The sequence below is a fragment of the Cibotium barometz genome, chromosome 4, assembly GCF_041138505.1.
Source record: "Cibotium barometz isolate CiBa-2024 chromosome 4, ASM4113850v1, whole genome shotgun sequence".
NCBI classification, from domain to species: Eukaryota; Viridiplantae; Streptophyta; class Polypodiopsida; order Cyatheales; family Cibotiaceae; genus Cibotium; species Cibotium barometz.
In genome coordinates this window covers 40,270,987-40,284,785 of record NC_141049.1, presented here as the reverse complement: position 1 = coordinate 40,284,785, position 13,799 = coordinate 40,270,987, and positions in this window count along the sequence as shown.

Here is a 13,799-nt window from a genome sequence, read left to right as displayed (position 1 = left end):
TAAGGCGTGAAAGTGCAGAAATGGTTCACGACATGAGACACATGTCTTACACAGTTTTTTTTTTTGTTATTGGAGTCTAGAGGGAAATTTGAATTCCCTTGTTTGGGGGGATATTTTTTGAATTTTAAAATGGGAAAATATGGGTATTCTTCCAAAAAGGTAAGTGGGAATAAAAAAAGTCAACCTTTTTATGACACTCCCTTACACCCTTCATAAATGACCCCCAAAATGGACAATTCGACAACTCATTGGCATCTTCTCATTCAATGCTCATTATCCTTAATGAGTTATGTAAAAAAGTGTTTAAAAATTAATCAAAGATTAATCTTTCTACTAATCGCTCTCTTTTAGACTAATTAAAGGCTCTAATTAACTATTAATCACTAATTAATTCACACCATTGAGCACATCATTGGATACGGCATGAAATTGCTAAGCTATGTGCATCAACTAATGTGTAAATTAGAGATTAATTAAACTCTTAATTAATATCTCTTCTCTTTATGCAAAATTAAGCAAAAGAGAGGTAAATTCATCCAATTGATGTAATTAGATGTTTTGATGTATCTAGATGCTTTTAAAACACTCAAAAAAATAATTTCAACTTCTTACATGATCAAATTGGACCCCAAAAAACACATTTTCTAATTGTTTTGCCTCTTGAATTGGATTAATTACTCTTAATGATAAAAAACCAATCAATTAAGAGAAATCAATGGATTTCAACAATTTCTGATGGTTTTGAGAAATTTGTTAACTGATTAAGCTACTCCTAATGCTTGCTAACACTCTAATGCATAAAAATCAAACAAAAAATAGAACTAGAATCATTAATTCGTGCTAACACTCTAATGCATAAAAATCAAGCAAAAATTAATGATTCTAGTTCTATATTTAACTCTAAAGAGAGCAAAAAACCACTAAAAATTGCATTTTATTGCATTGTTTGATGCAAACTAAGCCTAATACACTCTATGTGCAAGCCCTAGGAACGTTAAAAAAACAACAAATTAAACAAAAAATTAACCAAAAAGCATTCTTTACAAAATAAAAAAGAGAGATATTTCTCATAAAATCACACAAAAATCTTCATCAAATCCACATCTTTTTCATGGGAAACCATTAATAAAGACAATGGGAAATGGGTAATGCGTAGATTAGAGAAAAATGATGGAAAAAGCCAAGGAATGTCTCCCTGGTAGTAGCGACACCAAAAATATTATGGCTCACCCTAACTCCCCTTGTTGAAACACATCCAACAAGAGATTACCTGGTAAACCGCAACTGTCATGATGAGGATCTTTCCAATGGTCAAGCTCGTAACCCTTGAGGTATCCAAGCTCTACAACTCCTTGAGAAGCAATGCCACCATGCCTCTCGCGAGAGTTGTCACATCGCCGCATTGCACTATGGGTACTCGTTCCTCCTCTCACCTCACTTCACGCACACACACTCACTAGCATGCATTAGGGAGAGAGATTAGCAACATGATTAACAAGAGAAAGACTCTATTGCACAATGGGAGAGTATATTGTATCATGAGAGAAATTCACTTATATACATGGCCATAAGTGTTCACACTCACTTAAACTGTGGCTGGCTAGGCACTTTAGGCTTATAAGAGGCCTAATGCTATTACAATGACTACTCTCATAATATATCCACATCACTTGGGACTTCATCCTAACTTGCTACCACATGCTCTTGAAGCGGCAATCGCCTTAAGTATTCCATTGAACCATTACGGACGCTTGTCCAAGTTGTAGATTTGGACACCATTTCTTCATATCTTGAATGTATGACCTTTTGGTGTATCTACCTTGACTCCTTAATATACAACAATGGTCGTAGCTCTTGTCAATCCTAGAAATGGGTTAACAACCATCTCCTACATTTGAGCACTAAGTGCCTAGTTTTGTGGGCATGGAATTTTCTCTCCCCACTTGATCTCCACAAGGATTTGTGTTGAGCTAGAAGTCAACCATGTCCACTTTGGTGTATGTGAAGCTTGTTACTATGGCAAGCAAGCAAGGCAAGGATTTAATAGAAGCTCCATAAGAGCTTTGGGAATCTTAGATACCATTCATACTGATGTATGGGGTCCTTCTCAAACCCATTCCTTGAATGGTTCATCCCATCTTGTTACTTTTATTGATGACCACTCAAGATACACTTGGGTGTTCTTTCTCAAACAAAAATCTGAAGTGTTATCTACTTTCTTGGAATTCAAAGCCATTGTTGAGAATGAAATAGGGATAAGAATCAAGATTCTTAGATTAGATGGAGGTGGTGAGTATCTTTCCAACAAGTTTGATGCTTTCTTGCCAAAGACAACTAACTCGCAGTGGGACACCGCAGAAAAATGGTGTGGTTGAGAGGAAGAACAGGGTATCGGTGGAGTCTGCTAGATGTATGCTCAAAGAAAAAGGTGTGCCTACTATGTTTTGGGCTGAAGCTATCAGTACTTCTTGTTATCTCATGAATAGGTCTCCCACAGAAGCCTTAAAAGGCATAAACCCATATGAAGCCTTTACAGGTCAGAAACCTATGGTAAGTCACTTGAAAGTGTTTCGGAGAATTGCATATGCTCATGTGGCTGATAAGAACATGAAGAAATTGGGTTCCAAATCCATCAAATGTCTCATGGGTTATAGTAATGTTAGCAAAGCATACAAGTTATATGATCCTAACAAGAGAAGTGTGTTTGCATCTAGAGATGTTATTGTGGATGAATATGTAGGTTGGAATGATTTTATAGGTCATACCACATGCTAGTAGAGATGAAATTGAAGCTAAAGTGGATCTTGATAGTGATATAGATGAGGATACACATGAAGAACAAAAAATGGCTACTCGTAGGAGGTCTATAAGACCAAGAAAACATCCCCAAAAGTTGACATATGAGAGAACAAGTAACTCAATCTGTCAGGTTGAAGAATCAAACTTTGCATTGCTTACTACTGTCATGGCACAAAATGAGCTTGTTTTGTATGAAGATGCATGTAACAAACATGAATGGAAGAATGCTATGGATGAAGAAATGCATGCCTTGTATAAGAATGAAACATGGGATTTGTGTGAGCTTTCAAAAAGGAAGAAAGCTATTGGTTGCAAATTGGTCTCCAAAATCAAGCATAACAAGGAATGACAAATTGAAAGGCATAAGGCTAGGTTGGTTGCAAAAGGTTTTTCTCAAAAGCATGGGATAGACTATGATGAAACGTATGCCCCTGTTGTAAAAATGAATTCAGTAAGACTTATCGTTTCTGTTGTTACAATGAATAAGTGGAATATATATCAAATGGATGTAAACAATGCTTTCTTAAATGGGACTCTAGAAAAAGAAGTCTACATGGCTCAGCCTCCAGGTTATGTTGTGGAAGGCTAAGAGAACTTGGTTTGCGGGTTGAAGAAAAGCTTCTGTGGGCTGAAGCAAGCCCCTAGGTCATGGTATGCAAGCCCCTAGGTCATGGTATGCAAAGATTGATAAGCACTTTAGCAAGAGTACTATAGACAATATACTCTACTACAAGGTATGCAATGGTGACATAGTCTTGGTGCTATTGTATGTGAAGCTATTTAGTTGAGGAGATTTCTTATTGAAATTGACTTTTGTGATGAATCCAAAGGCACTCCTATCTCTTGTGATAATACTTCAGCAGAGGCACTTGCAAGGAATCCAGGTCATCATCAAAGGACAAAGCATATAGATGTGAGGGAGAATTTCACTAGGGAGAAGGTACATGCTGGAGAAATTGTGTTGCAACATTGAAATACAAAGGAAAATGTGGCTGATATCTTTACCAAACCTTTGGGTGGAGAGCTCTTCATCAAGCATAGAGTTCATCTTGGAATGAAGGAGATTTCCTTAAGGGGGAAAGATTGATGAGTAAGGGAAGGCTCCTTCCCCTCTAGTAAGTAAAGGCTTTCCTTAGGATTGTACATAATTTTATTTTGCAGCTTTTGAAGATGATGATGACCTTGAGGGAAGGTGTTAAAGTATGGAAGCTTATATCATCCCTAGCTTGTGTGCTTGATAGCAGTCAGTTGTGCTATATAGCAGTCAGCTCTGCTATATAGCAATAGCCAGTGCAATATATGATTGGGTAGTGCTACAATCATGGACATGCTATGGGCATGACTCACCCAAAATAAAAACTAAATACCATTACAATTAGTCAATGGTAAAAGGCAAAATACATGCATTTGTGAAGGTCAAAAGTGCTCCTATATCATAGGAGAAATTCCATGCAAGCACAATTTTAGAATGCTGATTTTGTAGAGCCCATATCTCGAGATCCAATCGTCAAAATGGAGTGATTTAAAAAGGGGAAATTCTCAACATAATCTAAGCTACAATTTCATCGTAGAGATCCTCTATATCTAATCTTAATCACCTGGGATAAAGGCTCCAACATTGATGATTGGAAAACTGTAGGAAATCAAGACTACACCTACCTTCTTGCATTCGTGGGCTTCTACAATGAAGGTCAACCATTAGATGAAGGTGGCACCTTATACAAAGTTGATCTACACATCAAGATATACAATCCTACTAGAGGGATTGATGAGATAATCATTTATGTGGCTACAACAATCAAATCTTTACAGTGCAGTTTTATTGCAACTCACAATTGTATGTAGGCAACTATAAAAGCACATAGCAAGCACTGATTGTAATAAGTCTTGTAGAATCCCAACTAAGATTGTTATAGCATAGCTTAGGAATTCTCTTAGGTCTCAGGTAGGTTCATTTGAGAGTGGAGTGAGCAATTCTCCCTCAGCCTTAATCCTCATTAGATTGAGATTAGTTTTCTACTTGGGTAGTTTTGTTATTATCAATATAAGCTTATCAATATAAGCTTGTGCTTTCAATCATATCTTAGCCTGATTTGTACCTCATTATCATTGTTTAAGTGCTAAAGTTATAGCCCATTTTTAAATCTGTAATTTAACAGTGTTACTCTTAATCCTTGCAATTTCAAGTTTTTTGGTCAATTTTGTTAATTTTTATTAAATTTTACACTCTTTTTTCAAGAAAATTGAAAAACATTGCTCAATTGAGCAAAACATCTTGGGATTTTGATGAAATTAACACTTTCATCACATTTGTAGCATGCTAACTAGTCCATTTGGCTAGTGTGTGCACGGTTTGGCAAGATTTGTGCTTGATTTTGGAGCTTGGCCCTTGAAGAGGGTTATGCATAATTGAAATTTTTGATTTTTTATATTAGAAGACTACTTCAATCGCTCAATTAAGCACAAAATCATGGGATTTTGGTGAAACAAACATTGCCATCGCATTCGAAGCGTACCAATTAGTCTATTTGCACTTGTGAGCACATGAATTGGCACCATTTGTGCTTGAATTTGGGTGCATGAATTGAAGACGAGGTTATGCTTGAAAATTTCTGGTTTTTAGCAACACTTTCACTTGTGCTCACACTACCATGTCTCAACCTTCCTGACCATGGACTTACATTATCACGTCCACTCGATGTTTCACTTGGCCTAGATAGTCAAATAGTACTCTCTTTTGGCAAATTCACACATGCACATCTACATCTATGTCATCCACCATAACATCATCTTTGTTCGTGTACCAATTTGCCAACTCATCAAACACATCTCTATAAATGAGCACATGTTTAGTTTCTGGATTGTAACATTTGTAAGCCTTTTATCTTGTGCATAGCCAATGAATATGCACTTTTTAGTCTTTGGGTCTAATTTTCTTCTCTTCTCATCTGGCACATGTACATAGGCGATACATCCAAAAACTTTGAGATACCCAATATTTGGCCTAAAACTTGTCATCCTCGTCTCAGAAGTATTCTCATGTATGGCAGCTATAGGTGTCTTATTAAAAATGTACACCGCTATGGCACATGCTTCTGCCCAAAAATACAAAGGCATACTCTTCGCATTCATGAGTGCTCTTGCACTTCACATATCACATGATACTTTCTCTCAGTAACTCCATTTTGCTGAGAAGTGTACCTACATGTAAGCTGCCATCTAATGCCATGGTCCCTCAAGAATGCATCAAATGCATGTGAGACATACTCACCACCACCATCTGTCCTCAAACACTTAATCCAATAACCATTTGTCCTCAAACACTTAATCCAATAACCATATTGCTTCTCCACAAGTGCTTTGAACTCTTTGAACTTGCCCAAGGCTTCACTCTTCTCTTATCCATGTCATCCTGCTGAAATCATCAATAGATGTTATATAATACCTGCTCCCATTTCTTGATTGGGTTTGCGTGGACCCCATATATCACTGTGCACAACCTCAAGTGGTCTTCTACTCATTTGACTATCCTTGGGAAATGACAACCTCTTGCTTGTTTTCCAAATTAGCATGTATCACACACATGTGTACTCCCATCATATTTGAATCTAAGTGGACCACCAATAATGCCTTTTGTTTGCATAGATTTCAGCTTTTGAATGTTTACATGACCAATTCTTTTATGCCAAATATCAATGTCTGGCACTATCCCACGACTATGAGAAAACATGGCTGACTTCAATTCTGGAATGCTTGCATATAGCTTGAAAAATATTCCTTCTTTTTGACCTTTGGCAATCAATTTGTAGCCATGCTTGAAATCCTCAACAAAGAAACCATGTTCATTAAATCTCACTTACAATCCTTGTTCAACCATTTGTCCCACTAATGCCAAACTCTTTGTAATCGATGGCACATACAATACTTGAGACAGTTTTCATCTTATCATCATGCATCCTCAATGGCACACTACATGGTTCTCTCAAGTGCCTTAGTATACCCTACTTGTTCACCCGTGTCAATTTGAGGTACGGTTGGTTTTGCACTTCAAATTTTGAATTATCCTCCCAATTCCATGAAGTTTTTAATAATATTTTATGCATAAAAATTAATAATAATAAAAGTAATTCTTTTATAATAAAACTAAATTTCTTTTATACAAATAATCAAAATGCATCTTCTATGCATGAAAATGACACTTTAGAATATAGAAATAATAAGGATTACTCTTTTAGAATAATGAAAGATAATACTTATTTCCAAATTTTTGAAAAATTTTGCCATAACCTTCTTTGTATGGCTGACCATTTTTCAAATTTTAAGTCTCTAAAATTAATTAGAAATGCACCAAGAGTATTTAAATCATTCTAAAGTAACATTTTTCTACTTATTTAAGAGAAACATTATGAAAAACTTGATTTTATTCATTAATCATTGGTGGTCACCTAGGATAAAGAATGGTTGGATTTACTAGAGATGAGAGAGGAATGCCTTTTGCAATGAGGCATAACATCATTTGCAATGAAGAGAAGACAAAAATCATAAAAAACCATAAAAAACCATAAAATGAATGGAAAAGGGAAGAATCTCCAACTTACTAATGAATTTGAGAGCTTTCCTTTGGATTGATGGTTTGAGGATTCTACTCTTGTTTGAAACAAGAGTGGCCACCAATCTTTTGGAAGAGGGAAGGTCAAAAACTAATGAATTATGAGTAAAACTCACTGTTTTTGGCACTTGGGAGAGGCAGGGTAACAGTGCAAAACACTATTGAGTTTCAACAAAGGGGAGGGCTTCAAAAAGTGAGCTTGTAACCAAGCCAACTGATTCTAGAATTTTCCAAATCAGTTTGGTCAATTTTTGACCATTTTTAGGTCAATTTTGCTCACCTTTTGGATCTAGTTGAAATAGGAGAGAGGAGAGATAAAAATATCCCATTATTTAGGAGTTTAAAACTCATTCAAGCATGTGAAATAGGCGCCTCCTTCATGAGGGAAATTCCCCCATGTAGAGGTGTCAAAAATACATCATTACTTCTAAATATCTCCCTTTTTTAACTATTAACCTTGTCCTTAGTCAACTCTTCATCTTATGTGAATATTTACTCATTTTTGGGGGATTTTTCTTTTATTTCTTCATTTATCTCCTCCCTACATTTGGATGAATCTTATTGGTCCATAGGAACCTTAATTTAAAATTTTGAAAAAATCTTCACTCCCAAGATAATGCCTCTGATGAACAGATTATACTTAATTTCTAATGCACCTTCTGGAAATCTTTTTGAACTTCTGTTTCAGGGAAACTTATTTTAATAAGATGAGAATTTTTTCCATCCAAAAATATTTTCTCTCTCTAGAATATTTTCTCTCTCTAGAATATTTTCTCTCTCTAGGCCAAAACTGGTAGAAACAAGATCTTTTATATTTCTGAAGAGGGATTTGATTACAGGGGAAGATGCTGGACATCTTGAGAGGCTGGGGAGGAATCTTACATTCTCTCCCACTTGAAAAACGCGAGATGTCCTCATCTCGCAAACAAGGGATAATCCCGCAACAACAGATCGGCTTCATTCTCCCAAGTGGCATCTTGAGAGGCTGGGGAGGAATCTTACATTCTCTCCCACTTGAAAAACGCGAGATGTCCTCATCTCGCAAACTGGGGATAATCCCGCAACAACAGATCGGCTTCATTCTCCCAAGTGGCATCTTCAACAAAAGGATAGAACTTCCATTTTACCAATAATTCTCTGAGAATTCTATTCCTGAGAATCTTTTCTTAAACATCAAGAATTTCTTCATGTTGGAGTTCCATCTACCCTTGGGCTGAAGAGGTTAGGATTTCATCATCAAGCACATGATTTGGGCTTGGCACATATTTCTTTAGAAGGCTTACATGAAATACATTATGAACTTTGAGATGAGGAGGCAGAAGAAGCTCGTAGGCTAAGTCACCTACTTTCTTTGTAATCAGATATGGTCCACAATATCTGGGGGATAATTTCTTGTACTTCCCACCAAGAGATAGAGAACTTCTTTTGGGCCGTACTTGAATTCTGTGTCTGTCCTCTTCTTATCTGCATATTGCTTCTGTCTATCCTGGGTAGCTTTTATATCTTTACGAATTGACTGCATCTGTTGCTCCATGTCATCAAGCATATGTCTGGACATCTCAACCCTGATCAATGGGTCGGACCGAGTTAATGGAGTTAAGCAATCTTGTCCATATAGAGCTTTAAAAGGACTGATCCTGATACTTCGATGGTAAGAAGCATTGTAGGCGAACTCGACTAGGTGCAGATAGCTTAGCCACTTCTTGGGTTCCCTGCTGCCAGCATGACCGAAGTATATCTTTGATTACTTGGTTTACCCTTTCAGTTTGACCATCGGTCTCAGGGTGATAAGCTGTGCTGAGATCCAAGAAAGTTCCCAACTGCTTTGAAAAATGCAGTCCAAAACCTTGAAGTAAACTTGGGATCTCGATCACTTACTATTCTCCTGGTATGGGTAGGCCATGCAATCTGAAGATTTCTTTGAGGAACACTCTGGCCACATCCACTGCAGTGTTGGTTTCTTTAACTGGGATTAGATGGGCAACTTTGGTTAATCTGTCAACTACCACAAAAATAGAGTTGTAACCTGATTGCACTGAAGGTAACCCAGTAATAAAGTCCATATTGATACATTCCCACTTTATCTGGGAGATGTCCAATGAATGTAACTTCCTAGACATTTTTACTCTTTTAGCTTTGACTTTCTGGCATGTCAGTCATTGACATACATGATTCACTACATCCTTTTTCAGACCAGGCCAAAAGAAGCTTTTCTTTACAGACATGTAGGTTTTTATATGAAACCTGGATGTCCTGCTATAAGGCTGTCACTCATTGGCTTCATTCAGAATTTGATCCTTGGTTCCCTTATCATTTTGGGGATGCATAGCCTGCAATTATAATACATAATGCCATCATCGAGGTTGTACCCTTGAACTCTGTTCAACTCCTGAGGAGTTTTGCTTTCCTACATAAGTAGGGTAGCAATAGGGCCAAAGAATCTATCCTGCATGATCTTCTCTCTTGCTTCAATAATCAAAGGATTTGATATTACAGTAATTGCAAGCAAGGAGGCTTTTTTGCTGAGGGCATCTGCTACCACATTTTCTTTGCCTGGGCGGTACTTGATTTCAAAATCAAATTCATGCAGGGTCTGCATCCACCTTCTTTGGTGCATGTTGAGGTCCTTCTGAGTAAAGATCCACTTTAAGCTCTGATGATCTGTCATCAAAGTGAATCTTTTTCCCAGTAGGTAATGTCTCCACAACTTTAAGGCATAGACTACTGAAAGTAATTCCATGTCGTGGATAGGATTCCTCTCATGCGTTCTGAGCTTTCGGGATTCATAGGCCACTGCTTGACCTTTCTGCATGAGTGCACCTCCTAGGGCAAAACCACTTGCATCAGTTACTACCTCAAAGGGTAGAGAGAAATCTGGCAGCTTCAGAACGGGACTGGTTACCAAGGCGGTCTTCAACTTATCAAAAGCACTTTGGCACCTGGCAGACCACTGAAATGGGGTATTCTTTTTGAGAAGGTTAGTCAGGGGGGAAGCTATGAGAGCATACTTTGGTATAAAAATTTTATACCAACCAATCAATCCCAAGAATCCTCTGACTTCTTTCACTGTCTTTGGTTCCAGCCAATGTATGACTGCTTGGACTTTTGCGAAATCTGGAGAATTTTCATCTTTGGACACCAGAAAGCCCAAGTATTTAACGTGGTCGGCAGAGAAAGTGCATTTACTCTTTTTGGCAAAGAGTTAATGCTTCCTTAGAATCTCAAGAACTTTTTGGACATGAGTCTCATGGTCAGCTGCATTCTTTGAGTAAATCAAAATGTCATCAAAGAAAACTAGAACAAAATCATCCAAGTATTCTCTGAGAATGTCCTGCATTAAGCGATTGAATGTAGCTGGGGCATTAGTTAATCCAAACGGCATGACAGTAAATTCATAATGCCCATAGCGAGTATTGATGGCTATTTTTGGTATATCTTGATCATTGATCCTGATCTGGTAATACCCAGATTTGAGATCTATCTTTGTGAAGATTTGGGCTCCATTTAGCCTGTCCAGAAGCTCATCAATTCTTGGGATAGGATACTTATTCTTAACTGTCAGCTGATTTAGACCTCTGTAGTCCACACAGAGTCTAAGCGTTCCATCTTTCTTTTTCTGAAAGAGAACTGGCACACCCCAAGGTGAAACACTGGGTCTTACAAACCCTTGTTCTAACAGCTGTCTAAGTTGTTCCTTGAGTTTGATGGCTTCAAGAACTGGCATTTTGTACGTGCGTATTGTATGTGCATAGGGCTACTGGGCTGAGCTCCAGGGGTTAGTTCAATCACATGATCTACTGGCTTCAAGAACTGGCATTTTGTACGTGCGTATTGTATGTGCATAGGGCTACTGGGCTGAGCTCCAGGGGTTAGTTCAATCACATGATCTACTTCCCGGATTGGAGGATTTCAGTTAGTTCTGCTGGGAATAGATCATCAAATTCACGTAACCATTGTGGTACTTTAGCCTTAAGCTTTGAGTCTATTGGGTTCATTTTGACAACATAAATTTGCTGCTTCTTCCTAAGTCCTTTCAACAACAACTTGGAAGTTTTTACTAACTGAAAGTCTGGGGATCCGGAAACTCCAGTTCCTTGAACTTTGTTTCCGTGAAAGTCATGGAAGGAAATGGTTCCATTGTGACAGAGTGTATGTCAGCTTGATTTTTGTGGAGCCAATCCATTCCAAGGATCCCGTCAAAAACTCCCAGAGGTAAGACTTTGAATTGACAGTCGGTTACATTACCATCTAGATTAAACTGGATAAGATCTGTATCATGGTGAGTGAAAAAAATCTTCCCACTCGCCAATTCAACTTGCATAGGTTTCCCTGATTTTTGTTCTAAGACTAGCTTACGCAAGCATCCAGGGGAAATGAAAGAATGAGAACTGCCACAGTCAATCAAAAGCTTAAAAGGCTTAACCTGATACTCTGCAAGAGTATGGATGACTGAGAACTGATGGTTAGGCCCTTGATTTTCAATTGCAGTATAGATCTGCCCTCTTTCCTCTTCTACTACATCTGAAATTGTGACTGCTCTGGCTGCTCTGCAGTCTGAGGTGGAACTCATTCTCTTTGGTTGCCCCAGTTCTGAGGTTACTATGGACAGAGGCAGATGGCTGAGCTGGAGCTCTTCTGGGGTTTCCCTGGCTTGGGCGAGACGGGACTGGTATGAAGGGGTTGGTCTCTAAACTCGGGGTCCTTGACTTCCCTGTCCCCTTGACATGGCAGGAGTCGGGCAGTCTTTTAATTGGTGATGACCAAAACCCTGGCATCCAAAACATCGGGCAGTATTTTAACTGGTGACCAAAACCCTCGCATCCAAAACATCAATTTTCAGTTCTGAGCTCATCCCTCTGATTTCTTGAAAGAGGTGGGGCACCTGAGAAAGTATTCTGGGGGAAGGGTCTTCCTTCACTTCTGAATCTTCCTGCATCTTGATTCTGATTCGGGCCTTGCTACCTCTTTCGGGGTGGAAAGTTTGAAGTACTTCCCTGGGCTTGGAATCTTTTAAAGTTAGAGGGTGCAGGCTTTGGCGGGACCTTTACTACAAAGGCTTTGGCAAAATCCTTTGCCATTCTTACTGCTTTAGCCATGGACACTGGTTTGGCATTTTTGACCAGTGTGTCCAAGGGTTCATGCATTCCCCGAATGAACCTGGCCATGAGTTGCTCTTCATCTAGAGGTGGTGAATATTTGAGTAGAAGAGAAAAGGCTTGGTGATATTCCTCGATGGTTTTTCTCTCCTGCTTTAGCTCTAAGAATTTGTTCATTTTGGTTTCCAAAAATCCAGGGGGACAAAATCTCTTTCTTAGATAGGTTTTTAGGTCGTTCCAGGACTGAGTATTTCTGTCCAGACGGTTGGTGTCACAGTGGTTCCTCCATGCTACCCTGGCTATTTCCACTATTTTCCTCCATGCTACCCTGGCTGTTTCCACTATTTTCAAATGGGCAAGAGCCATTTTGCTCCGCTCATTGTAGAGCCAGTGACGTCAAAATATTCTTCCATGGCTTCCACCCATTTCTCCACAGCCTCGCCTAGGTTCTCCCCTTCTCCTTTGAGAAGGGTCCTGGCTGAGTCCTATGAAGAGTCTTGCGAACATCAGGGTCAAGCTCGTCATCTTTAGAGAGAGGGTCTGGCTGACGGCCACGGTTTCCTCGTCTCATGATTCTGTCAAAAATTTATATATTATTAAATTTTTATTTTGATATCATCCAGGAGATCCTAAGACTTAAGAGGTTCGGAAAACAATTTCTTAAACAAGATAATGATCTTATTGGAGATCTATGACATATGTTCGATAACAGATTTTTCTTTATCATATCGTCCGTAAACAATCACTTATACAACAGGAAATTTTTTTTCAGAAAACATTTTTATATTTATATAAAAGTTGCAATATGTACATAGAGCAGCTCGGCTCCAGAATTCAAAATCTCCTCGAGAGACGCATATGACGATGGTACTGGTTGCCATAGCCATGCCCTGATACAAACGTCCACTTACTGACAAGGGAGCTATTATCTTCCATTTAGGAATAAAGCAACTAAGGAGTCTGTAGACTTGGCATGAAAGTCTGAAATTCCGAGGCGTCGAATGATATAGAATGATGCCATGCACCATTTTCAGCTTTAACAAGATCATAGCCAATGAGAGGTTTTACCACAGCATTGCACGGCGGTCGCAAGAGGCGTGGACATATTGCCCTACAAACCACTTATGCTATAGTCTCTCCACTCGGTTAGGAAAATATAAATCCTCGAAATGGCGTGCGAGCCTTGCTCGGCTTGTTAGAGTTGAAGCGGAAGAGATGAGATGCTCGAAGGTGAACGCAGTCATATCTTGAGACTGGGTGAGGTCAGGAATACCACATAAAAAAGGAACTTCCAT